This window comes from Palaemon carinicauda, chromosome 23 (assembly GCF_036898095.1).
Source record: "Palaemon carinicauda isolate YSFRI2023 chromosome 23, ASM3689809v2, whole genome shotgun sequence".
Lineage (NCBI taxonomy): Eukaryota > Metazoa > Arthropoda > Malacostraca > Decapoda > Palaemonidae > Palaemon > Palaemon carinicauda.
In genome coordinates, this window is record NC_090747.1 from 63,152,381 (window position 1) to 63,157,380 (window position 5,000).

The window sequence follows — 5,000 nt, forward strand, 5'->3', positions numbered from 1 at the left end:
TATTATTATTATTATTATTATTATTATTATTATTATTATTATCATTATTATTATCATTTTGTCAAACCTAAGTAATGTGTCTATCTGTCATTTTACACACATACATACACACACATCAGCTTCTGCTGATGAGATTTCTAAGAATTGAAAGGCGAAAATTAGAATCCAAAATTAGAGCTTAATAAGGAGTAGAAAACCATTGGGAACAATGTTTTGGAAAGGATATTCTGTCAGCAACCTTAGTAGGGACAGTAGGATGCTCTAAGACCAAGGGCTCCATCAGGGAAAAGTAGCCCAATGAGGAAAGGAAACAAGGAAACGGAATACTAAATCGTCTATATAACCAAAGCTACAATTTCCTAACCATAATAATCTGGACAAACTACCTCCTTTATAACACAAGGTGCTACTACCTGATATTATGAAGAAATAAGTACATTGCTTTATCTTCTACCTTATATATTACGTTCATGAATGGCAGAGGCAAGGGACAGTGACATTACCCTATCATGAAGGACATTGCCCTAGACTCTAGAGGCTGACCTTATATACATATAATCAGCGACCAAGTCCCCTCTCCACCCAAGCTAGGACTAAGGATGGCCTGCCAATGGCTGCTGATGACCCAGCAGATATAGGTTCCCCCAAACACCCCATGCTTAGCTCACAATATGGTGAGGTTGCAGCAACCAAATGAAGTAACAGGTTTGAGCGGGACTCGAAACTGGCGATCACCAGGCAAGTAGTTTACAAACAGGCCATCACAACTAACACAGAGGCGAGGTGATTGCAGTTGAAATTTATTCAACAAGACAACAACCTTATATATAGACAGTTGAGAGCAAAAATGGCACAAAATCCATGACTGACGCAATATTCAAACAGTATAAACCATGCGATGGCAAGCTTAAACGGGTTTCTATTATCACTGCGGGGGTCGAGCGAAAGATAAAAAAAGCAATAATGTTACAGTGTATGTGGATGAACCAGCTTACGTACCAGGTTCTGGTAGCTGGCTTTGTAAACCAGGTTTTCGCCTACCAGCCCCACGTTTTCTTCCTGGCAATTCAATTACTGGCTCATATTGATTGTAGTCACCAGCTGTGGTTCCATTCCAATTGCTTCTTTTATTTCCAGAGCGATGTCAATTTCCTTCCTTTTGTGTCGTTAGAAAAAATCTAAAACAATCTTCTGTACCTACACGAACCATTGGATTCTCTGGCTGTTGTTTGCTTGCATATGTTGCTGTAATACATCAGTTTGTTGTTACATGATGTCGTCATTAAACTCGTAGTCATTGAAGTCGTTGTCATCGAAAATGTAGACATTGAAGTCGTCATCAAAGTCGTCGAAGTCATTGTCGCCGAAGTCATCGTTAGTTGTCGTCTTCGTCGTTATCAAAGTCATCGTCACTGAAGTCATTGTTGTCAAAATCTTAGTCGATGTCTCCCTCGTTATCGAAGTCATCGTCGTTGTCGAAGTCATCGACACCGAAGTCATTGTTGTCGAAGTCATCATTAGTTGTCGTTTTTGTCATGATCGAAGTCATCGTCATCGAAGTCATTGTCACCGAAATCATCGTTAATGGTCGTCTTGTCGTTATTAAAGTCGTCGCAGTCATCGTCACCGAAGTCATTGTCGTTGAAGTCATCGTTAGTGGTCGTCTTCGTGGTTATCAAGGTCATCGTCACCGAAGTCTTTGTTGTTGAAGTCATCATTAGTCTTCGTCTTTGTCATTATCAAAGTCATAGTAGTCATCGTCACTGAAGTCTTTGTCGTCGAAGTCATCGTTAGTTGTCGTCTTCGTGGTTATCGAAGTCATCGTCACCGAAGTCATTGTCGTCGAAGCCATCATTAGTCGTCATCTTTGTCATTATCAAAGTCGTCGCAGTCATCATCACCGAAGTCATTGTCGTCGAAGTCATCGTCATCGTAGTCGAAGTTGTTATTGTCATCTAAGTCATCGTCGTCATCATCATCACTGTCGTAGTCATGGTTCACTATCCTCTACTGAATCACACTTAGGAAGTTGTAAGCTCTTTCTGGGTTTGTATATCGTCAAGACTGGACAGAAAGAAATATTTAATTAAACATAATTCGGAGATGTTTAAGATACGATTAACTAATGTCTTATTGAATAATCACACTCACTATCAACACAAAAATATTTCGGTTGTTTTAAACATCCCTTAGTTGACTACACCATTATAATTAGCTAATTAATTGATTAATCATAATTAAGTTGTCTATGTGTTGCTATTGATTCTTGTTCTTATTATCATTAGTAAATATAAATGGCAAACGAAGTTTAACCCTTTAACTAGCTTCTTCAAAAAGAGCTTTTTGTGGCCTACTGGTAACGTCTGTACCTGGTGATCGCCAGATTGGGGTTTGAGTCCCGCTCAAAATCGTTAGTTCCTTAGGTTGCTGTAATCTCACCATCCTATTGAGCTAAGGATGGGGGTGGGGGTGTTTGGGAGAGCCTAGTGGTCTACCTGCTGAGTCATCAGCAGGCATTGCCTGGTCCTCCCTGATCCTAGCTTGGGTGGAGAGGGGGCTATGGGCGCTGATCATGAAATTCTAAAAATGTAGCTGCATGAAATTCTGAAAATGCAGCTGCATTTAATTCTGAAAATGCAGCTGCATTTAATTCTGAAAATGCAGCTGCGTTTAATTCTGAAAATGCAGCTGCATTTAATTCTGAAAATGCAGCTGCATTTAATTCTGAAAATGCAGCTGCGTTTAATTCTGAAAATGCAGTTGCATTAAACTTTGAAAATGCATCAGCATGAAATTCTGAAAATGCAGCTGCATTTAATTCTGAAAATGCAGCTGCATTAAACTTTGAAAATCAGCTGCATTAAACTTTGAAAATGCTGCTGCATGAAATTCTGAAAATGCAGCTGCATTTAATTCTGAAAATGCAGCTGCGTTTAATTCTGAAAATGCAGCAGCATTAAACTTTGAAAATGCAGCTGCATGAAATTCTGAAAATGCAGCTGCATTTAATTCTGAAAATGCAGCTGCATTAAACTCTGAAAATGCAGCTGCATGAAATTCAGAAAACTCCTTTGTATGACAATCCGAAGCAGATAAGTACGTATAACTTTTGTCAAATCCTTTTCCGTTTTCCTTCTTCCCCCTCCGTCTTCACATCTTCCAGTGTTTATCAATCCATTATTCCTCCCCATCGTCACTTAATCTCCTTTCCATTTCCTGGAATTTATATTTCTTGATATTTCTTTATTTGTTTCAGAGGACCCTTTCTTCCTCCTACTTCTGTTCAGTAAACAACACTTAATCATGATGAGGTTTTTTCAATTGGGTGTTGGAATTATGAGATCAGGCATTGAGTAATGTAATGTATTTTTAGAGTGAATATCTCATTGCTCTTTTACATATCAAGTCAGATTACTTAAAAGGAATATAAAGGTTGTATTGACCTATTTCATGCCTTGCAATCTGCTATACTGGGATTCGAGTCCCGCTCAAGCTCGATAGTTTCTTGTAGTCTCGCCAACCTCACCATCCTTTTGAGCTAAGGATAAGGGCTTTGGGGGAGCCTATAGATCTACTTGCTGAGTCATCAGTAGCCATTGCCTGGCCCTCCTTCATTCCATCTTGGGTGGAGAAGGGGCAAGGGCACAGCTCCTATGTCTATATGGTCAATCTCTAGGCCATTGTTCTGCCAGCTAGTGCCTTGTCACTATCCACTCTGCCATTCACGAGTAGCCTTTAAATCCAAATCTTTAGAAGGATGGAACAGGAGATGTGATATTATGATGAGTGGAAAACAGAAGTAGATAGAGAATTCCTAAATTTAGCAATAAATGATGAAGAGAAACATTATCATTGAAGTCTCCTGGCTAATATAGTGGTAACACGTTCGCCTAGCTTTCGCATAGTAGCAGATTGATCCCAGCTGTTCACTGGGGAGGCCACTGCTGTGGGTGGGCACCACAGTGGGCGGTTGGGCTTGCTCGGCTGACGTTCTGATGAGCATCTATTCTGGAACTGAAACCAGACACCTTCAACCTTTTAACAATTGGGATAATGTAAATAGAACTAGAGAGAGAATACTTAACTTTATTTTTATTTTATTTTTTTTTATGAAAAATTTTAATATTCATAATGTTCCATTTTCCGTTTGTATAATTTTGTCTCGAATCATTTATCTTTCTTCTCTATCAAAGCATTTTTTTCAATTTAAAAATTATATTTTCATATTATCGTTTTTACGAAATTCTTCGCTTCTTATCTCTTGTGTATTTCATTATACTTTCTTATTACAGTTATTATTTAGTAGGTTTTACAATTCTCTGAAGATACATTAATTACTTGAATTTTATATTACCTAAATCTCTTATTCCATCTTAGACATGTAATTCCCAATCAGAGAACGGTATAAGCAGAAGAAAATTGATCAAGGACCGAAGAGACTTTGGAGAAGGGTGGCTTGAGGGTAAAAGTCACGACTGAGATGGTGTGGCCGTGTGTTGAGAATGGATGGTGGAGAGGGAGTGAATAGGGCTTAGGAGGAGCCTATTAGGGGGAGAAGATCAGGAGAGAGACAGAGAAATAGATGGAGAGATAAGGTGAAGGATGATATGGAGAGGAGAGGTTTGGCGGAAGACGATGCCTTTGATAGAAGGAATTAGAGAAGGCGCATCAGGCAACCGACTGCTAATGTAGGAAGTCAGAGAATTAGATGGTGAGATAAAGTGAAGGATGATATGGAGAGAAGAGGTTTGGCGGAAGAGGATGCCTTTGATCGAAGGCATTGGAAAGGGCGCATCAGGCAACCGACCCCTTAATGTAGGGATAAGGCTGGGGAAGAAGAAGAAGAAGAAGAAGAAGAAGTTGATAAGACTGACGCTATGGTGAGCATGAAAGAAGGTAGGGACAGGAGAACCATCTATGAAAGTAGAGGAGAAGTTATAAACCAGGTAGAGCAACTTAGATACTTGAGATCTACTATAAATAAGGAGGGAGGATGTGAG